Genomic DNA, 24029 nt, shown 5'->3' on the forward strand with positions numbered 1-24029 from the left:
AGCAACTGATTGCCTCTCTTTGATCCAGAAGCTTAGGTCATAAACCGATCCCATATAGGAATCATTACCCAAGATATCAAAAAAGCGGCACATGATTCTAATGTTGTTTTCTCTTTTATCTATGTTACTAGATGTTGTAATGAGATAGCTCATGTACTTGCTAGGTCGGCCAATCAGCTCTCTGAGTCGGTCTGGTTTCATGTTGCACCAGAGTTTCTCTTGTCTTCTCTTTGTAACGATCGGCTCAATGAATGAAAGGCTACCCGTTTCAAAAAAAAGATGGGTGGGACAGCTGTCCTCTGTATCCTTATACGGTGTACGTCTGTTGTACTTATCTTTGTACATCTTCCTCAACTCTTAGTCCATGTATGTTTCGGTCAAAAAAAGAGGTACCCCATCGACGGCGTGGTCCATAGATTATTCGTGTAATATGTCTTCTTTACTACTAAAAAGAACAAAGTAGGGATAAAAATCTTGCTACGACCTTTGACCCAATCAACTTTCATCCCGTCAACAATCCATCTCGTCCGTCCGATTCCAACCCCTCATTTTCGATCCTCCACCCACCACGTTCCCACGTGCCGGTTTCATCGCGAGTCGCCCCAACGTCCTCCCCTCGCAACCCCGACGCGTGGCGCACTCCTCTCCATTGCCTACGCGGATCGTCTCCGTCCGCCACCCTCCCCTTCGGTATCTAGAGCGAGGTGAGGCTCTTCCCAGGTCGATGTCGCACGTCGTGCCGCGCACCGGAACTGGCGACCTGCAGTCGCGCAGATCAATGGGATGGCGCACCGCAGCTCGTGGCACATGGATATTCAATCTCTCTTTGGCTCCTGGCCAGCCGCCCAACGACGCCGCTTTGCAAACCCGAAATCGCCAATCTCCAATTATGGCAAGATAATACCTCCGGCCACAAACTTATCGGGTAACACATATGGAGACTCTCTGCTATAATTCTTGAGATCATTTGCCAGCATATGTATTTCATGGGCTTGTTCTACCACGGAATGGTCTTCAATCATGTTGTAGTCAAGGAACTATTCCATGATATACAACTCACTGCCAGTATAGAAACTCCATATTGAGCCTCGAGAGCATCCCACACATCCTTCAATTCGTGAGCCAGATATATGTAATCGCTAGATTTTTAGCAGAACACTTATGATGCAGCCTCGGAAAAGGTTATCAATAGCATCAAATGCACTCCCTTCCTCTGGAGTGTACTGTTTGGGCTTCCCCTTTGTCACATGCATAAGGTTCATTGCCATTAATCGCAGTATAAGCTGCTCACACCAATATTTGTAGTTGGAACCATCAAATATATTTGGGTCTAGTGGTTGCAACAAATGTTCTAGAGAAGATATATGTGTATGATTGGATAAAGATAGAGAAAACTCTAAAATTGTAGAAGAGTGTAGAAGGTGGACACATGTAAGCACCATATGAGCCATAGAGTCCTATATATATGGGGTCACTCTCCTCCCCAAGCCATGCCAATTAGAAGCCATTTGGAGATGGCATAGGTAGCCACTACGAAGAATTGAGTGACATGCCATTGGATGACATGCTTAGAGTATGGTAGGGTAGCCATATAAAAAATGTAAGAGTTGTTGTGTTGTATCAAATTGTGTTGTGAATAGAGAAGTTGAGTTCCTTGTAAAGAATTGCTCTCCCATGTTGGTGTCAGTGTAAAGGTCTTCTCGATGTGGTGTGGGTATAGGGTCCGTAGAAAAAGTGGTACCACACTATTTTGGTACTGCTTCTCGAAAGTTGGCGCCAAGGTTAAGGGCACCGATTTCTCATCATAGTAAATTAAAGATGACTTGGAAAGCTCCTCAAAAGGTCATAGTTGCACCGAACAACTGGACAATTGGAGAATGTTAAAGTTGTTACTGAAATACATTGATGTATAATTTCTTTGCTTTCCACATTTCTTTTGTCTTTCTCATAAGCTGCATGTTGTTTTCTCTTGCAATTATTTTTATTGCAGATCATAATACATGTCCGTATTGATGCAGGGTCGTATTCCTAACACCAGCAGACCTTTAGCTATTACAACAGAGAAGGGTTTAAGTGCTTGCATAAAATGTTTATTGTTAAATGATGAGGAACCGCACATTGTTGATGAGGTGCATTGTTTATTCTCAATTATATTTGCAAAATAAGTTTTATGGAATACTGCAACATATAATTTGCATATTGAAAGATTTGTCTTGGCTGTATGGCATGATCGTTTGTTTCCACTTATGAAAAAAGAGCATATCGGTGAAAGGTACCATTTTAGACTTTACATTTGCCTGCAGATAACGGTAGTCTGAGTACTGTTTAGAATTTGGAATACACTACACTTACATATTACGATTCCCACACTCATTTGTGATCTTAATGATATGCTTTTTTAAAGATTAATCTTAGTGACATGCTTGTATGGAAGTGTCTTTGCCACATTATGATGTTACTTATTTTACTAAACAAAGTAAAATCTAAGTTTTCTTATTTCTGCAATGTTTATTCTTGACGTCTCTGTCAATAGAATGGGAAATTACCAATAGATATTGCTGCTGAGCATGGTTTTTTCAACTGTGTTGAGGTCCTTTTATGCTGCTACTACCAACTTACCCTTCTAGAAAGTTGAAGCTATTTTTGGTCAGCTCATATCAGTGAGTTCAAAGGCACATGAGGAATTAAATATTTCCTTTCCTGCTCTGAATATGAGAATTGCTTTTATGTTCACATGCATTTTCCATCTATATTCTACTTGATATAGTGCTTATAATTTTGAAACATATATATAAAAGGAATCTCCAATTGGAGAGTACAGGGTTGTAGCATTCTTGGAAAATAATTGGAAACATATGTAGAAACAGCTACCACTATAAAGTCATAGTGCTCCAGGCCTCCAAACCATTAAAACCGAACAGCACCATAATTCTTTGGTAGACATGTGCGTATCTTTGGCTTCATGCCGGAATGTTCTTAATCTAATAAGTAAAGACTAGAGTTAATTTCACAAAATTACAAATATATGTACCATACAAAAAAGGAACCGAAACTTTTGTTACACATTTCACAAAGCTCTCTCTATCTATCTATGTGTGTGTATGTATGTAATTGTGCATGCTTTTGGTCTTCCCAGATTGAAGGATCCGCAGGACCAATGAAGACTGAACAGAAAGTAGAGCAAGATGTACTATATCTGCAAAAACAAAAGAAGGTAATTTCAATTTATAGCTCACAAACTATTCTAATTTAGTTGCTACAAAATTTCAAATAACGTGACTACTTAAACATTGCATTTAGAGATCATATCCGATTTCATTCTTGTACAGGGAATTGCAATGTCCTCTTTGCACTCAAGGACAAAATTCCCACTATGATGCTTGGTATATGTGGTTTTGGATTTGCTTACATGACTGGTGAGAAGCGCCAGACCTTCATGAAGTCATATTGGTTTCAATTATTCTGCGATGCTTGTGTTATTAGCTTTTGCACCAGTCTTGTGTTGCATGGATCGACTACATTCTATAAGGAATTAGAATCTATTGATGAAACTGGTTTCACATGGTGCTACTAGTCACTTTTGGGAATGATTCTGTTTCTGCTTGGTTTGACGTGCATGGTCTTCGTAAGCTTTGAAGGAGCCAAAATATAGATTGTTGCACTGACGACATTTATTGTTATGTTAATCGTTGTCCTGTTGTGGCCTGTCCCACACTGAGTTTAAGATATTGTTAATCCATAGTAGAATATAAATGTATATTGTCTTATCAACATTGTGTCATGCTTCTTTCTTTTGTTTCAGTCCATCATTCGCTATGCAAAGGAGTTGATTAAACAACGGTGGTCAAGGAGGAACACTTCACCTGCAACAGAATTGTAGGAAATGTGGTGTGGCCAAGGTAACCCTACTGTAGGTAGACTTGTGATCATTTGCATTGTCATGTAATTAAAGCATTTTTGGAACAAACACAAATTTTCCTGTTCTGCACAAGCATTTACTTCCTTAAACAGCATGTCAGTGGCTCCATGTGCCATTTTCTGTTTGGTGTAGCCTAAGTAATCGTCTTGTTTTCTTCAAGTTACTTCCCTGCATGCTCCAGGTTTTGATATTAGGCTATTGCAAAATTAGTGTATCAAGTTGTGATGTGACCATATCACATCAATCAGTACCTATCATTTTTCTCCATCTGTACATTTATGTACAGCATATGATTCAATGTTGAACCTGAGAAACATGACAGGTATAGCCCATATCACATTAGTCAGTATCTATCATTTTTTCTCCATTTGTTGAATTACGAACATCATATGATTCAATGTTGAACCTGAGAACATGACAGGTATAGCAAAACAGTGCATATTTTGTGCAGGAGATGAAAAAAATGAAGGGACACCTATCATTTACTTCAACTTGCGATGTTGGTTTGGAGGTATACATGTGTTTTTGGTTTCAGAATATACAACATACACCAACTGTTTGGTCTTTGGTTAATGTGGTTCAGAAATTAGGGCTGACTTCTGTTAATTGCTGTAACGTTTCAGAAATAAGCCATACACTGAGTGTTTGGTCTTTTGATTAATGTGCTTCAGCAATGCAATTAGGGTTGATTTGTTGCGGGTTGATTTGGTGGAGGCAGCTTTCTTCATGTTGCACTTGCATGAACTTGATGTTTCAGTAGTCTTGTTTTGATGTTGCATATGAAACAGAGCTACGATGTTGCGGCGGAAATTTTACTCTTTGCATCCAGATGTGGTTCAGTACGTTTTTTGATGTTGCAAAAATTGATTCTTTTTTTGTTGTGTATTATCAATGTTGCGATCGAGCGGACATCCGAGCACTAGCAGTGCCCTTCCTGTTCATGGTGGCGCTGTTCTACGCTGCTTCGCTCTCGTGACGATAGGCGCGAAGCTATCGCCAAAATGTGGTAGCTGGTGGTGTAGGAAAGTAGGATGCGTATAATGTGGTCGATCTATTGCATTGAGCCTCTTGGGCGGTATATATAGAGTACAGAGACTTGGGGGGTAAGGCACCTCCCCGATACATATGGCAGCCCGGGATTACATATCCTAACCTACCAAATACACTCTAACATCCTCCCGCAGTCGTAGCAGTAGCAATACGAACGGACAGACTGAAGAACAATGGAGATATCCCTCCACAGTCGTAACGCCGGTGCGAATGCTTCGACTGGAGTAGCTGATGCAGATAATAGCCCCTTAGTGCCGAAGTGCCGAAGTCGAGGTAGACGTGGTCGAAGCCGTGGAGGAGGGTGCAGCAGCCCGGGTGGTGCCGAGTAGTCGAACGAAGACTCCAAGTGGTTGACCAGAAAGCCAAGTGACCGCGAGTGGCGCTGAGTCGCCGACCGGTGGTCGGAGGCGCCGAGTGGCTGGTCGGAGGAGTCGGGTAGCTGCAGGTGGCACTGAGTCGCCGAGCGGCAGCACCGGGGGCGCCGAGTGGCCGAATAGAGGCACCGAGTACTGCAGGTGGTGCTGAGTCACCGAGCGGCAGCGCCGGGGGGCACCGAGGGGCCAAATAGAAGCGCCGAGTGGTCAACCGGCGGCGTCGGGTGGTCGACCGGTGGCGCCGAGGGGCCGCGAGTTGGTGCTGGAGCCGCCACCGCTGGAAGGTGGCGACACCGGCGATAATGGCTCGATCACAAGCATCATCGCTGCAACCTGGAAGGGCGCAGCAACAACCTAGTACTTTGGGGTGTCGATGAAGATCGACGAGGAACAGTGGGGCGACGAAACCGATCTTGGATCAGAAAAAGAAAAATAGCAGCAGCATCAAGACGAACCTACGGGTATAGTCTCAGGTGCACGTAGCGTTGCCCCCCAACCTTATCCTCACACCCATCGGTCAAGAGATAGAGAGGACTAGAGGCGAATCGGTGGAGGGGGCAAGAATGTGCCGGCGAGGGAGATCAATGGGGGGAGGTGCAACCCGAGCGGATCCTCTGCTCTGGCCGCGCAGCAGCCCGACGACCCCCAAAGAGGCCGCCCCCGCAGCCGCGACCTTGCGGACGGTGGCGTGTGTTGGCACTCCTTAGCCTAAACGAATTACTCCGCAAGCGTACAGAGACCGATGTAGCCTTCACCGGGGAGTATACCTGGGATATCGAATCCAAGGAACGGTAAAGCTTCAACCAAATCTAGAACTACTCAACCTGACACACCAAAAGAGAAAAGGTAAGCGGGAAGAGAGCCTAACTCCAGATAACCTACTGTTCTACGTAGCGATGAGCTAACTACTGACTTGATCTGCTTCGGCGGCCTCAGGGAAGGACTCAGACTGGGGTGAGAAGGGAGTCCAACGGCAGTCGGCACTACTGCTATGAAAACACCCAAATGTGGTGGACTACGAGGGACAGACAGTACTGTCACCACCTGCCGCCTACCACAACAGTTCCATGGGGTGGAACACAACCCGAGATAGCTAGCCAAGCCTGGGCACCACGCCCACAGCTATTGAGCTACTTGCTCCTACCATGTACTTAGATAGAAAGCAACCTCAAATAAGTAGAACTTGCTACTTACGCAGACTCAGGATCCCGCAGATCAAAGAAAGTAATTGAACAAGTAACTAAAGCAGAAAGTAAAGCTAGCGAGAAACTAAAGTTGAGACGAGGAACTTACTCAAAGATATATTCCTCCGAGATGGATACAAAATATGGATTAAGACCGAGAGAACTCGAGTCCGCTCCTTTAGCTTGGTTTGCACCAAAGTGCAAAGCTCTCACCTCACTCTCTCCCTATTCTAATACAAAGAGAGCACAAAAGTGAACACTCTTCTCTAATGGATGGTGTGTGTTACAAGTGAGAGGTGGAGCTCTATTTATAGTGCTTCAGGGTCGGTTTAGAGCTTGGGTCAATTGCAAGCAGGTAAGATAGTTGTGCTTAGCTTCCACGCCAAGGGAGATCACTAGAAGCTGACAGGTGGGGTTGGCCGACCTCTCCTAGGCCAGCCGGCCTGGGGATCATGCCATTTGGCACCGACCTTCCTCTAGATGGCTTGGATTCTCGCCTGGAGTCGGTTCTGAGCTGCTTGGCATTTTCCACGTGATTCTTAGGCCGGTCGGCCTCACCTAGGCCGGTCGGCCTGGCTCTGGCATATCTCGGCCCTCCGTTGCTCTGTCACGTTGATCTAGGGTCTTGTGTTGCTCCTTAAGTCGGTTTGGGTACTGGTTGATTTGTTTGCCACTGAAAGTGGACCCAATTAGACTTGTTGTAGGCCTTTCGGTCTTAACTTGTGACACTTGTGTAGAGCACTTGATCTTTGCTCGATCTTGTGTTCTGGACCATCACCGGGGAGTTGCATGACGAGGTTGCACAGGGGTAGGCCGGCCGGCCTGGGATTTCTCCCATTTTGGCTCAATTTCGTATGTTTTGTTCCTGAAATCATACATGCACCAAAACTCGTGGAACTCATTAATGTTAGTGAAAATTATGGTATAGTGGTCCTAAAAATATCAGATCCGAAGGAATGTTGGCGGTAGAGATCACTGAAAATGACCGCCAACACACCCCCACACCTAGACTTTGCTCGTCCCGAGCAAAAAGAGTCGAAACAGATCATGAGGATCAAGCAAAGTCCAGGGTTCATAAGATCAGGTATGCTTAAGCGTTATTTCATAACTTTCCCTTTCATACCTCGGATTCCGGGTGGCTAGCACTGCCGTCTTTACCCATTGATCTCCGGAACGAGCCGATGAAGGTTGTGACCAGTCCCTGCTTCGCCGTACTTGGAAGGGCTTTTCAAGATTTTATAAAATCAAGGCATACTCTTTTGCTCGAACCACTCATTCGCTCATTTTGTTCAAACCTCACTACCCCTGACTTTTCTCCTCACTAGGCGTATGTGGAGCTCGGGTAAGGGTGATTGCATATCTTAAACATTCATATTGCAAGTGCAAACGTAATGTCTCCTGGTAGTTAAAGTGTTCATCACTCGGGTCACGTGCAAAGTGTAGATGGAGATACATGTCCTTAGTGGTACTAACTTAAGCATTCTTCATTTCTCCCCTTCCTCATCATTTTTTTTACTGAACTAGCATGAACGCTGTTCATATATTTCTTTTTCCTTTTTGTTTTAGGGGGATGAAGAGCTTTAAGCACCCACATGAAGGACCGTGGAGTGATGGCCATGTACGTGTATGACCCACAGCGATGAACAACCGTAACTGACTTCAGAGGCACGGCATTTGAACGAGCTCAGAAATGAGAAAGATAGCTATAGGTTTGAATTTGTATGTATTGTTGCAAAGGCTCTGGAATGGGTGTACGACAAGCTGAGCACAGGAGTTGCCTTGTTTTGTATTTTTGAAATAAAAACTTTCAAGACTTTGAATTAGGAACTTGTACAGCTTCATGTCATCATATCACAAAGATCAATAAGCAAGAAAGCAAGCGATCCTAAACATGAGTTCCAAGGTAGGCAGGTACTTGTATATGAAATAAAACTTAGCACATGTCGTTTCCATGAAAAGATTTCAACTCTTCCTATGTGATTCGTTCAAGGTTTTAATTGAAGTTAACCAGGGTGAATTTGAACAAAAACTGGAAGGATAGGGGAGTAGAGGTATCGAACCAGCTCCATGCAATGGCCCTCAAAGAGAGGCCGACAAGTGGGACCGGCCGGCCTACACCTATGGCCAAATTTCGGGGGCCCTGTTGCAGACGTGCAGGCTCGGTGTGTTGAGTTCCAGGGCAATTGCCTCGGTCAGATTGATGGAGAATGTAGGCCGGCCGGCCTAGTGTAGACCGCCCGACTTGAATTCCCTTCAGAATTCATTCGAATTTCTCTGGAACGTTGGTTTCATCCTCCTCGTTTGAACTCACTGCGCACTCAGCGAAAGGTCAGAGCAGGGGTGTGGTTGGCACACACATGTGCACCAGCCACAAGAGCACAAGGAGGAATAACTTTTTATTTTTATTCTTTATTCAAAACAAAGTGGGGTGCTGCTGCATACAACTGAATGAACTAAACAAATGAAATAAAAGAATTTAAAATGCAGCACCAAAACCTAAACCTAAGACTCTTCCTAGACCTAACACCTATTTCGGGTCCAGGGATCGGTAAAGATCCTTGTTCCCGGTCGCCTTCGCAAGACGTTTGATCTTTGAACAAATGGCCTTGCGAAGGGTGTCAACCCGATCACCCAACTCCATCCTATCGATCTCCGACTCGGACACGCGCTCGTCCATGTTGTTGAGGCGTAGCTGGAGGGCAGCGAGCTGCTCACGGAGAGAGGCGACATTGGTGGGCTCCTCCTCCTCGTCCTCATCTTCGTCCTCGATATAGGTGTAGGCGTGGATCTCTGGCGGACCACGGATCGGTGGCGGCTTGATGTGGCGCCGCACCGTATCCGGTGGGGAGTCCACACCGCTGCGATCCAATGGCGGGGTGAGCACCTTCCCTCGGCCAACCTTGGCCCCGGTCATGCGGTAGCGTGGAGGGCTAGGACTGGCGGGGGAGTACTCTGGGGAGTACGTGGATGAGTTGATTGGCACTGCTTGGAGTGCAGCAACTTGTGCGACACGACCCGCGGAGGACGTTCCCGCGCGTGTAACAGAACCACCCAAATTAAACTGGCTTAAGTGCGCTAACTATCATCTTAATGGTTAATCAAGCTACCATGCACTTAAAACGGTGTAATCCGGTCGTCTGTCGGGTTAAGAATCGAAAAACACTGGAAGTCTCGCACGAAGACGAGCACAGATAATTACAAGCAGACAAAAGTTCTCAAATTTAATTTACAATGCAGAGTTTTACAAACAAGTTTATGTAAAATATCAGAGTTCAAAATGCAGCAGAAATTAAATAGAAGTTTAGTTTAGAAAAACAACGATGACTACGATAACGTGAGGACGTCACATCGAGCCCACCGATGTGAATCCTGATTAGCTCCAACCAGCAGCAGTTATCTGAAAACAGGGTGACAACAAACCCTGAGTATACTAATACTCAGCAAGGCTTACCCGACATGGGTATACTTAGCCCACTATCTAGACATGTAAGCTTTTTGGCTCTGCAGTTTATTTTTGCTGGAAAGCAACTAATAGTGGATCCTTACTTTCAATATTTTAGCTCAAGTTTAATGTACAAATAACAACTAGGTTTGCATAAACATCTAGATCAAACATGGTACATCATATTATATTTTCCAAGAGTATAATAAACATATATTCCATTGCCATTCATGTTCCACTTGTTTACTACGATGTGACAGAGAGATCAAGGCCCTCATAACCGCGAGTCACGGCGAATTGATCTGATTTAACTTTGCAAGGTGGACCTAACTCACACGACACGTGCAGCCACGCTGGACCACACATGTCAACTGTTCCCATCATCACCCCGACGTCTGAACCACGCCTGCCAAAACCCGGGTGAAGGGCCCCTCACAGTGAACTCCCAGAGAACCCGGAGGCGACATACTCTCCAACACCCGCCATCATCCCACACCCAGAGTAGCAGGTCGCGATTCAAAATATCGTTGTAAATCAGGTATTTAGCTTATCGGTTTCGACTACCTCATACTTTCGGCATGTGGTTAGTACTATTCAATCCTCGATCAATGTGCCAACAACGGTACAGTCCTCAACCGACACAGGCGGAGATTTACTTTCCCTTCATTTCATATCCATAACCAAACTCATCCACTCCCGGTCTCCATTTCTCTTTCCTCATTAGTTCATTCTCAAGTAACTTTGCCATAAGTAACAAAGACCTATATCTCGCGAGTGACAGGAAATCACTCGACTTCTACTGAATTCCTACTTAGCAAAGCATTTCTAACGACACCTGTATACTAGTAGAGACTCAGGGGTACCTAGGGATAACATGCATACTAGGGTTTCATACAATTCCTAGAAACGTAAATGCGCAAATACTTTAGTAACATTGGATACTGAAATTAAGGGTTATGCTCCGGGGCTTGCCTGGGATTAACACTAAGTCAGTGTTAGTTAGATGATACTCGCTTGGCGAGCATCTTCCTTTGGTCATGCACATCGGGTTCCATCCATCCGTCTTCGGGATATGTCCACCAACATCGTCTTCGGGTTTGGCTCCAGTAGCACGTCCTTCATATGGTTCATCTATCGTACCTAAATGAGATGCGACAATGCATATGTATGAATGCGTGGGAGTTAAACACGCAAGGCATTCATAAAACTACAACATACTAGCATAAGCACCTAGAGCTATTTAACTTAACCATCACTCAAGCATCTCATAGAAGATGACAAGCACATCAAGCATGCCACACAAATTAACTTAAATTAAACCACTGCAAGCATCCACCATTCAGGAATTAGCCAAACCTTCTAGCCAACAAAATTTAACATGATTCACCCAAAAATGACATACTTGATCTATCAAACCATGCAGAAAAGAATGGCTTAGCAATACTTTTGGAAAGCGAAAGATATAGCTAGAAACTAAACAAATGCAAAAACTTAACTTGAGGACATGATCTAGCAACCAAAATTTACCAGCATGATGAGCTATTGATAAAGCATGCAACAATATTTTTCCAACATTTATTGACAACAGAAAACATTTAATTTAGCCCTAGCAAGACAAACAGAACAAAAATAGATTTACAAACATGCACATAGCTTCTGGTTCTAAAATTTTTACAGTGAACTAAACATACAAAGAGTAAGCTACTACATAAATTTCATAATTTTTGAACATCCAGAACTACAGATATTAAATAGACAAGCGTAAACAAGCATTAACCATGATTAAATCAATACATCATGAAAACATTAAACAAACAGTAGGTTAAATATTTTTCCTAAGTTCTACATGCCAAATCAAAGCTAATACAATTGGTTTTACATTTTTACCATTTTTCTACAATTTACTATGTATTTTCAAAGCTTGCAACCACTTTAAATAACATTTAAACTAGAGCAAAAAATATTTAGAAACTGAAGATCAACCTGTAAGGAAATTTATAGATCTTAGGACAAGGAATCCAACAAATTTTAGTTTGTATTTTTCTGATTTTTCTACGATTTACTACGATTTTCCAAAGTTTGCAGCTAAAATTTCAAAATGGTCCAGCGCGACACTATTCATCTGAGTCGCAGACTTCGCAGAAAACCCCCTAGAAAAGTTCTAATTCTCGTACGAGGTCCCTCACGTGGATTTGGAATGGAGGAGTGCTCAGGGTGCACGATTCCGGTGGGGGAAGGCCGTGCCGGCTGTCGGGGAGTGGTGGGGAAGCACGAGGGGCTCACCTAGGGCCGGATCGAAGCAAGAGTTGGAGCCGAGGATGGTTGGAGGAGGGGCGTCGGTGGTGCAGCAACACGAGTGGCAATGGCGGCGGTGCCCTCGCCTGCGGCGATGCAGGTTGGTGATGGGGCGGCCACGGGAGGGTTCAACAGAGCCGGGCGGATTGGGGGTGCTCGGCGGTGCGGCGCAGGGGCGCGTGCGTGCGGTTCGCGGCGATTAATGACTATATTTAAGCGAGGATTAGCGACTAAGCATGAAATTAACACCAAAATTAACATGGAGGTGTTACAGCGCACTTGGTAACGACCTTTCTAGGGGAAGGAACCGCTATTGTAGGTCGCACCAGGTTGCGTGCGCGGGAGCGTATGATGGCCTCTGCTCCTAGCCCCTGGGCGATGCTCTGTGCCGAACTGGGAGACGCCCGGCCTCGGGGTAAGGCCGGCCGGCCTCCTCTAGGCCGGCCGGCCTGGGGCTGGTGCCCCTGGCCGGCAGGCGGCGACGGAGGGAGGGCGGCGATCTCCAGGGACCCAAGGATCCTGACGCTACTGGACGATGCTCACGAATGGTTGGACTTGGAGGGCGCTTTTGGAGTGGATATCTCCATGGACGCGGATTTGGGAGTTTTTGGAGAGGATTGCGAGTCCATGGGTGTGATCTTGGTGGAGAAGTGGATGAACGAAAAGGGATCTGGTGGAGAGTTTGGAATGAGGAGGAAGGGGGAGCCTCTCAGTTTAAATCAACTCCACTCGCCCCGAACACCCAGGAAGTGAAAGTTTGCACCGATTGTAACATTGCAAGAAAGGATGAGGGTGAACGGGCTCGAAGCCAGGCCGGCCGGTCCCACCTTGTCAGGTGTGAATCCGGGCTTCTGGAAGATTCCTCCTCAGTTTTTCTATTTTTGAGCATTTAGGTGCTTTGATCCAGGAAAGGAAAGAAAAGCATGGGGGAGAAGACAAAGGACACCTAACATGAAATATGGCACGTTTAAGGTACGGCGACGACCTTAGATGTGTGTTCTAACTCGGATAACTCGTAGACATCTACTTCTTCGAGTTCCGGTATTTCGGGCTCGAGGAATATTTTCAGTCTTTGGCCATTGGCCTTGAAAATATTCCCGTCATTGTCCTGAAGGGTTATAGCGCCGTGGTCGGTGGCGTTAAGCACTAAGAATGGGCCTTCCCACTTACTTCTAAGCATACCATGACCAAACGAACGAATGCGGGAGTTGAAAAGGAGTACCTTATCTCCCGCTTTAAAGTGCTTGATCTTGATTCGCTTATCGTGCCATCTTTTCGTCCGCTCCTTGTAGAGCTTGGAGCTGTGGTAGGCCTTCTCCCTCCATTCATCCAGTTCAGCCAGCTGGATTTGTCGTTTGATCCCGGCTGACTGGAGATCCATATTCCACCTCTTGATTGCCCAATGGGACTTATACTTGAGTTCAACAGGAAGATGGCAGGTCTTGCCACAGACCAGTTGGTACGGTGTCATCCCTATCGGAGTTTTGTAAGCTGCCCGATAGGCCCATAGTGCCTCAGGTAACTTGCTTTGCCATCCCTTCCCCATGGCATTGACCGTCTTTTGCAAGATGTTCTTGGTTTGCTTGTTTGACGTCTCTGCCTGACCACTCGTTTGGGGATGGTATGGTGTGGCAACCCGGTGATCAACTCCTAACTCGATGAGGCACTTCCTGAAGGTTTTGTCGATGAAGTGTGAGCCTGCATCACTGATCATGACTCTAGGAACTCCGAAGTGAGGAAATATAATTTCCTGAAAAATTTTCTTCGAGCTTTTCGAGTCGGCCGCAACACAAGGAAGTGCTTCAACCCATTTGGACACGTAGCCCACTGCCACAAGAATGAACTCGCACTGCTCTAACATTGGGAAGGGACCCATGAAGTCGACTCCCCATACGTCGAATATCTCCACTTGAAGATTGCTCTTTAGTGGCATTGTGTCTCGAGAATTGATATTCCCATGCTTTTGACATCTTGGGCAACGCCGCACAAATTCCTTTGCGTCTCCGTACATGTTTGGCCAGAAGAATCCACTTTGCCAAACTTTTGCATGGGTTCAGAAATACTCTGTAATGTCCTCCATAGGGTGAGGAGTGACAACGCTCCAGAATTTTGCGAGTCTCACATATCGGGATACAACGGCGGAGTAGTCCATCAGCACAGACCTTGAATAGGTATGAGTCATCCCATAGGTGAAATCGGCTGAGGTGTATCAATTTCTTTTTATCTTCTCCCGGAGGTATGTACCCAGTCACCATGAAATTTACCAAATTTGCATACCATGGACTGGTTGTAGTAACCTTCAAAAGAGTATCATCTCTCTAATAGTCATTGATTAGCAGGTCCGACCCTTGTATTTTCGTCCTTGAGAGATGATCTGCCATGTAGTTATATGCTCCTTTCTTATCTCTTATTTCCAAGTCGAATTCTTGGAGGAGCAGAATCCAACGGATGAGTCATGGCTTAGCATCCTTCTTGGTCAGGAGGTACTTCAGTGCTGCATGATCCGTGTATACAGTCACTTTAGCCCCGATCAAGTAGGATATGAACTTATGCATGGCGAATACAACCGCCAGAAGTTCCTTCTCCGTTGTGGCATAGTTCAGCTGGGGTCCGGTCAGCGTCTTACTGGCATAGGATATGGCATAATGCTGCTTATCTCTGCACTGAACAAGCACTGCTCTCACAGCATAGTCACTTGCATCGCACATGATCTCGAATGGAAGTTTCCAATCAGGTGGCTGGATGATGGGTGCTGATATGAGTGCCTTCTTGAGGGTGTAGAATTCTACGAGGCATTCCTCGTCGAAGTTGAACAGGGCATCTTTCGCCAGTAAGTTGGTCAAGGGTCTGGCTATACGGGAGAAATCCTTGATGAATCTCCTGTAGAAGCCAGCATGGCCCAAGAAACTTCTGACTCCCTTGACATTTGTCGGGGGTGGCAACTGCTCGATGACGTCGATCTTTGCCCGATCCACTTCTATTCCTCTTTCAGACACTCTATGTCCGAGGACTATTCCTTCTCTGACCATGAAATGACACTTCTCCCAATTAAGGACTAAGTGTGTCTCTTGGCATCTCTTGATAACTTTGTCCAAATTCTCAAGGCACTGATCGAAATCCTTGCCGTAGACTGAGAAATCATCCATGAACACTTCCATGATGTTCTCAATCAGGTCCGAGAAGATCGCCATCATGCACCTTTGAAAGGAAGCCGATGCATTGCAAAGACCAAACGACATAGGCGAATGTTCCATAGGGGCAGGTGAAGGTAGTCTTACTCTGGTCATCAGGATGGATAAGAATTTGATGATAACCAGAGTATCCATCGAGGTAGCAAAAATATGAGTGTTTTGCCAACCGTTCAAGCATCTCATCAATGAAGGGCAGAGGGAAGTGATCTTTCCGGGTGGCCTTGTTGAACATCCAGTAATCGATACACATTCTCCATCCGGTGACTGTCCGCTGAGGTATGAGCTCATTTCTCTCATTCCGGATAACTATCATGCCTCCCTTCTATGGGACCACTTGAACTGGGCTGACCCACTCACTGTCTTGCATGGGGTATATGATACCCGCGTGTAGTAGTTTTAGTACCTCTTTCTTGACTACCTCCATCATCGCATCGTTGAGCCACCATTGATGTTCTCTTGACGGCTTATGTTCCGGTTCCATAGGGATGCGATGGGTACATAAGTTGGGGCTGACCCCCTTCAAGTCATGGAGAGAATGCCCGATAACAGACTGATATTTCTCCAGGACTGCAACGAGCCGCCAATTCTCACTCTCTGTCAGCTTATCACTGATGATGACTGGCGTGGCTCTGTTGTTGTGGAGGAAGGCGTACTTCAAACCAGAAGGCAGCGGCTTTAGCTCTAGGAGAGGCGGTTGCGGTGTCTCCTCTTCACTGAGCTTACTCCTGCCAGCCGGATTTGTTTCCTAGGTGAAGTGTGAGACATCCTCTTCAGGAATGGGCTGAGTTTCCTCTTCTTGACTGATGTTCACTGCTTCCTCTAATGGGTCTTGCTCCGGTCTAGCCTCTGCAGTGGTGTTGCATGAACGATCTAGACTAACCAGGATCTTTTCTTTGCCAACCGTAACCTCGAGGGTCGCTCGGTCTCCATTTGGGTTGACAAGTGGTTCTATTGGCCGTCCGATCAAGACAAACTCTTCACATTTTGCGATATCGAAGATGTGGAAGTCCAGGAAAACTTTGTTATTGCTCATTTTCATGGGCACTAGTCGCAGAATCCCTTGACTTTCCACTATCTGGCCATCGATCCACTTCAGGTGCTTACAAGAGAAGGTCAGGGGTTCTTCGGGTGCAATGTGGTTTGCCAAGGTTTTGGACATCACATTCACCCCGACCTTCGGATCGTAAAAAGTCTCTTGTGGTACGGCGTCCCCCAATAGAACAGAGGAGTACTTTGGGTCGGCGGTAGATCTAGATGATGCTACTACTGGCCTCTGCTTCCTCTGTCCATTCCTTACTGATGATCACAGAAAGACCCTCTATCTGCGATGTTGCTTCTTGAATGAATGCCTCAGATCTTGAGCATACACACTTATGCTCCTTCGGCATGTCTGAAACATTACTGAGTTCCAAGTATTCCTCTTTTGTGAAGAGGTCTGGTATGAACATTGGCATATCTTCATGGAGGGCCTCTTGATCTGAGGACTTTTGTGGTTCGGTAATTTCCTCTATATATGGTGGAGGTGGATAGGATGCAGCTGATAGAACCTGAAGTTGCTGCGTCTCGTTAGACTACTCTATTGTCTCTGGTGGGTCGTCATATATGCATGTGTATTCTGTGCTGTTCAGAACGTTCTCCAAAAGAGTCCTGACTTCGGCCACTGTTTTGTACATGACTGACCCCTCGGAGGGCACATTCAGAAAATGTGCGCTCTCCGGCTTGATACCATAGATGAAGTGTTGCATCAGTATTTCCTCCGGGATTTGATGTGGTGGCCCGGATTCTACCAGATGCATGAATCTAGCCCACGCTATTCCAAGTGATTCATCGCCTTGCTCGAATGTCATCAGTTGATTTCGATGAGCAATCACTTTGGAGATAGGGTAGAAGAACAAGCAGAACTCATCCTTCAGTTGTATCCAATCTCCTCCAACTCCTCGTGCAATCTGGTTGTACCAAATTCTTGTTTCTCCCATCAGAGAGAACGGGAATAGCTTCCACTATAGGGTGTGTTGAGTCATATCAGGTATAATCAGAAGAGAACAATTCTCTTTGAAAACCTGCAAGTGAGCATAGGGGCATTCGTCCTTTTTACCAGAGAAGGACTGAGTGCGAACCATGGCTACGAGATTAGGACGGATCTCGTAACCATCAGATAGTATGGGATAGCAGGATGCTGGTGGTTCCAAATACTCGCTAGATGGAACTACCAGATAACTAGGAGAAAACTCCATGGGGTAAGATGAAAAGTCGTACGGCTGACTAACACTAAATCTAGTGTTGCTATCGTTCCCCGACAATGGTGCCAGAAAGCTTGTTGGCACTCCATAGCCTAAACGAATTACTCCACAAGCGTACAAAGACCGATGTAGCCTTCACCAGGGAGTATACCTGGGATATTGAATCCAAGAAACAGTAAAGCTTCGACCAAATCTAGAACTACTCAACCGGACACACCGAAAGAGAAAAGGTAAGGGGGAAGAGGGCCTAACTCCAGATAACCTATAGTTCTACGTAGCGACGAGCTAACTATTGACTTGATCTGCTTCGGCGGCCTCAGGGAAGGACTCAGACTGGGGTGAGAAGGGAGTCCAACGGCAGTCGACACTATTGCTATGAAAACACCCAAACATGGTGGACTACGAGGGACGGACAGGGCTGTCACCACCTGCCGCCTGCCACAACGGTTCCGTGGGGTGGAACACAACCTGAGATAGCTAGCCAAGCTGGGCACCGCGCCCACAGCTATTGAGCTACTTGCTCCTACCGTGTATTTAGATAGAAAGCAACCTCAAATAAGTAGAACTTGCTGCTTATGCAGACTCAGGATCCCGTAGATCAAATAAAGTAATTAAACAAGTAACTAAAGCAGAAAGTAAAGCTAGCGAGAAACTGAAGTTGAGACGAGAAACTTACTCAAAGATATATTCCTCCGAGGTAGATACAAAATATGTAGTAAGACTGAGAGAACTCGAGTCCGCTCCTTTAGCTTGGTTTGCACCAAAGCTCTCACCTCACTCTCTCCCTATTCTAATACAAAGAGAGCACAAAAGTGAACACTCTTCTCTAATGGATGGTGTGTGTTACAAGTGAGAGGTGGAGCTCTATTTATAGTGCTTCAGGGTCGGTTTAGAGCTTGGCGTCAGTTGCAAGTAGGTAAGACAGTTGTGCTTAGCTTCCACGCCAAGGGAGATCACTAGAGGCTGACAGGTGGGGTTGGCCGACCTCTCCTAGGCCAGCCGGCCTGGGGATCATGCCATCTGGCACCGACCTTCCTCTGGATGGCTTGGATTCTCTCCTGGAGTCGGTTCTGAGCTGCTTGGCATTTTCCACGTGATTCTTAGGCCGGTCTGCCTGGCTCTGGCACATCTCGGCCCTCCGTTGCTCTGTCACGTTGATCCAGGATCTTGTGTTGCTCCTTAAGTCAGTTTGGGTACTGGTTGATTTGTTTGTCACTGAAAGTGGACCCAATTAGACTTGGTGTAGGCCTTTCGGTCTTAACTTGTGACACTTGTGTAGAGCACTTGATCTTTGCTCGATCTTGTGTTCAGGACCATCACCGGGGAGTTGCATGACGAGGTTGCACAGGGGTAGGCCGGCCTGGGATTTCTCCCATTTTGGCTCAATTTCGTATGTTTTGTTACTGAAATCAGACATGCACCAAAACTTGTGGAACTCATTAATGTTAGTGAAAATTATGGTATTATGGTCTTGAAAATATGAAATCCGAAGCAATGTTGGCGGTAGAATTCACTAAAAATGACCACCAACAGCGTGGCGATGAGGGACGAGGGGAAGCAGTCCCGCGGCGGCGCGTTGGAGAGGAGTGGTGGAGGAGAGCGGCAGCAGCGCTGCGGCCCGGCGTTGACGTTTATTGGTGGTTCGGCGGCCCGCCGGCCCTGATGGCGCAGTGGCCTGGCGTCCCCGCGGTGGTCCTCCGCTGCGGCAAGGGCACGCGTGCTCTGAGGGAGCGGTGCGGCGGGCGCTGGTAGGAGGCGGGGCGCCTGACCTTATGCGCGGGAGGGGCGGGCAGATCCGAATGCGGAGCCGAGGAGGATGACGACGTGGAGGCACGCAGGCACAGTGGCGCCCCCATGGCGATGTGGTACCCGACGGGAACATTGAGCGGTGCCGCCATGGGTCGGCCAGCGAAGAGGTAGGTCCTTCTGCCGCTTGACGACACGACAGCATGGCAGATCAGAGGGATCCGCACGTTGATCCTACGCGGGCACTACCCCGGCGCGAGGGCAACAGAAGCCGAAGGCCTAGGGTTTAAACCTAGACTCGTGATACCATGTTGGAAAGTAGGATGTGTATAATGTGGTCGATGTATTGCATTGAGCCCCTTGGGCGGTATATATAGAGTATAGAGACTTGGGGGAGGGGGGAGGTTAAGGCACCTCCCCGATACATATGGCAGTCCGGAATTACATATCCTAACCTACCAAATATACTCTATCAGGAGGTCTACAACATTTTCGCTTGGCTGCTTGCTGGGACTGTAGCAGCTGGTTTAATAGCATTTTTGAGAGGCTAGAGCGTTGTAGCGGGTGATTACGGTAGAATCTCAAGTACCGATAATTTAATAGTATGTAAAGGTACTGTAGCAGCCGTGATACCATAGCAGCTGATCCACCGACCAGCCAAACAAACATGTTGCAAATGATTATCCAGAAGCTAGAGCCTAAGGGCACGTAATGGTAATAGCTGCTAGCTACGGTGGGAGATAAAAAGAAAAGACTATTTTATACTATTAGACTCACACACTCTCACATATTCTCACATATCCGTTGCCTCTACGTCGCCGCCGCTGCGGGCACGCCGCTTGGAGCGGAGCTCGCCGCCGCCGCCGCTCCGCGGCCGCACCGCCATGCCTCGACGCGCCTGCGAGGCCCGCACCAGTGCCTTCATGCCGCGCCGTCGAGGCCGCGCCTCCGCGCTGCCCCTGCTTCGTGCCCGCACCGCCGTGGATGCTGCCGTCGACCACGTCGCCACCTACTACGAGCACAAGGCCCGCTCGAGCACACGTTCCTATGGAACTGCGGAGCGGGGGGAGGGGGTGTGGATTGCGAAGTGCGAAGGAAAGTGCTTGGAAGGCCATCACAGTCTTGTAAGAGTCCATATTCACGTCGGCGAGAGATAATTCTGGGTAGAACATTTGCAATTCCAAGCAAAACCATGCAGAATTGAGCACAGGGACCCAAAATCGCGCGTTGGAAGTGCGTGCCTCGGATGGTGGCAAAGTCCTCGGGATCTCCTCCTTGGTCAGCGAGGTGGAGAAGCCCCTCTTCGCCGCCACCGCTGGCGGCGACGCGAGCGGCTGGTGCACCGCCGCCTTCCAAGCACCCTCCAATCTCGACGCGAGCGGAGCGACGGTGGCGAAGCGGCAGGTGCGAAGGTTCCACGGGTGTGGCAGCTGCGGCGCCCGTAGGAGGCCTGCTAGCGCTGGGGCTTCTCTCCTTCCCGGGCAACGATGTCTGCGGGTGTGATGGCGGGGACTTGGAGGCGCCGTTCTTGGAGCAGCGAGTAGATGGTGCGCGCCCCAGCTGAACGTAGGGAAGGAGAAATCGTGGAGTAGGGTGCGACCGCTGGAGTGAAGAAAGCCAGGTTGGAGAAGGAAGGATGAAGAAGATGACGTGGGGCCTATATGTCAGCAAGCGGAGAGAAGAGAGATAGCAGGGGTATTTTGGATCATACAAAAATACAGAGGCCTGCAAGTGGACCCAAGAATATCAAATACGTATAAAATAGCACATCTCAGGCAAAAAACGAATTGTAATGGCATATCTCCGAATAGGTGAATTGTAATGGCAGATGAGAGAACTTGCAAAATTATAATGGCACGGATCCAATTAACCCAATTTTTATTGTCACATCAGATCTAGCCAGCTAAATAGCTAACCATTGCGGACGTCCTAAAGTACACGCACCTAGCCTCAATTGCCCCCACCCCCAGGTTTCGTGTAGTATAACACAGACAGGTGGACCAATGTAGAAGCTGGGCCCGCATGTCGTCCGCCAAAAATTGACCTGTATCGGTTTCCTTCCTCCCCCAAGCCGTTGCTTGCGTAGCCTCTTGAAACTCGCCTCTCGGTCACCTCTACTTTCATCCTAGCCATCCATTTCAAACTCACATTGATTTATGATGTCATACATGAAATCTTCTTTATCAATTTGAATCCACTATTCAGTTTTATATGCAATCTTTCCAATTTGAGACTACATATATGCATGAACTCTTGTCTCATTCACATGTTTCTTGCTTTGCTTCCTTTGATAATCAAAATTCATTACATATGACAAGTCTTTCAAACTTGAGACTATGCACAAGCATATTATCATGTCTCATTAGCAATTCTTTTGCTTGTCATTTTGAATCCCACATAAGTCAACAAGCTTCAACAAATATTAGAGCCCTCATATCAATCATGAATGTCTTACTCTCCATTTTTCTTTCTCAATCTAGCTTGTTACATTCAAGTAATGCCAATGAGATATTCACATTTGCTTGCAGTACATGAGCTATTTCAATTCATATCAATTCCTAAATTAAACACCTATTCATAATCTCATAAAAAACACGTTAGTCCTTTAATCATATTGTCAATCAATACATCAAAATCCACTAGGGGTCTAGATACTCTTTCAATGAGTAATCACTAGCAAAAAGATGAGTTATGTGTAATAATGATGGCAGATATGAATTGGCAACTGATGGCAAAAACTGTCCGATCATTGATGATGAGCATGGAAGTTAAACTTCTGACAAGCATGAACATCACGGATCCGAGTGATTGCATCTTGAATCTCATGTGTCAAGTAATTGCATAAGCATAATATAAATGTTAGCTAGGACCGACCCATACTGCCCATTGGACCATCAAGGCCACAACCAAAGGTCTAGATTGGGTCAATCTATAACCCCTATAATTGGGCGCTTTTTTATTTTTATATTTTTCAATTTCGTTTTTTACAAAAATATATTTTTATTTTCGAAATTTACAGAAATATACCCCGCCGCCCCGCTGCCGAGCGGCCAGATCCCCGCTACCGGGTGGCAGGGGTTTTTCTGCAAAAAATTTCACAAACAATTTACGCCCAGGTCTCTAGAGAACCGGTCACCCGGCAGCAGGGCCCGCCCAAGCCCACCCAGCTGCGGGGCGACCGCCCGGCTGATTCTAACGTCACGCACTCACCTTGCTGTGTACTGTGCTACTCCTCCGCGCTGCGCCGCGCCTTTACCGCACGCCGCCGTACGTACATGCCGGTAAAAAAAAATGTTTACGGCGACTTCCCTGGTCGTCCATGTGATGTCGTGGTGGCAGCAGGAAGGTGTGCGTGTAACCGTCGTACGTGGTGGGTGGGCGTGCGTGCGGTACGGCTGTTGCTTTGCGCCCGCCGTTGAGATTCTGATTCTTTTCTTCCGTTCCATCACGGCCGCCGGCCGCCTCCGGAGCGTGAGTTCCGGAGTAACTAATTACCACTAATGCTCAGGACAGAGAGGTTAATTAAGGTGACGCTAACCTTGGAACGAATCCTAATAATCAGTGGCTGCCGAGACAGTAACATCGCAATTATGCCTCATGATCTCCCCATCCTAATGTCGTGGATGCCACTCTAATGGCAATCATTATAGCTTGTTTTCACCGCGAATTAACCGGGGTACAGTCAGCCGCAAGCTAGCCCGAGCAAATGCCCGGCGTGCCCTTCGTTTGCCCAAGCTGCTATTTCGTTTATCTTTTATTTTTTACCGCGACGGGTAAAAGAAAAGGCTGGCCGGCCGTCCGGGACTCACGCTCCGGCGGCAGCCGACGCCCGTGATGGAACGGAAGAAAAGAATCAGAATCTCAACGGCGGGCGCAAAGCAACAGCCGTACCGCACGCACGCCCACCACGTACGACGGTTACACGCACACCTTCCTGCTGCCACCACGACATCACATGGACGACCAGGGACGTCGCCGTAAACATTTTTTTTACCGGCGTGTACGTACGGCGGCGTGCGGTAAAGGCGCGGCGCAGCGCGGAGGGGTAGCACAGTACACAGCAAGGTGAGTGCGTGACGTCAGAATCAGCCGGCGGTCGCCCCGCAGCCGGGCGGCCTGGGGCCGGCCGCCCCGCTGCCGGACGGCCTGGGGCCTCCAGGGGTCCGGGCGTAAATTTTTTGCGAAATTTTTTGTAGAAAAACCCCCGCCGCCCGGCAGCGGGGCGGCTAGGTGCCGGCCGCCCCGCAGTGGGGTGGCCGGGGTATATTTTTGTTAATTTCGAAAACAAAAATATATTTTTGTAAAAAATGAAATTGAAAAATATAAAAATAAAAAATCGCTATAATTGGCCCCGAGACTATAGGGCCAGGTTCAAGATCGGGTTCAGACCAGCCCATTCCCATCTTGAGTTGGAGACGAGGCAGGATGTAATGGTTGTCGGTTGTCCCTATCTCATGCTGTTTGGCACCTCTCCGAGTTCTGCCCCTCACCACCCGAGCTTTCAGAGCTCAAAGACATCGTAGAAATAGGATGGCTCGGTACTAAGGATGGCAACGGGTCGGGTTCGGTTCGGGTGGAGTGCCTGGGC

Source organism: Panicum virgatum, chromosome 4K (genome assembly GCF_016808335.1).
Source record: "Panicum virgatum strain AP13 chromosome 4K, P.virgatum_v5, whole genome shotgun sequence".
Taxonomy (NCBI): domain Eukaryota; kingdom Viridiplantae; phylum Streptophyta; class Magnoliopsida; order Poales; family Poaceae; genus Panicum; species Panicum virgatum.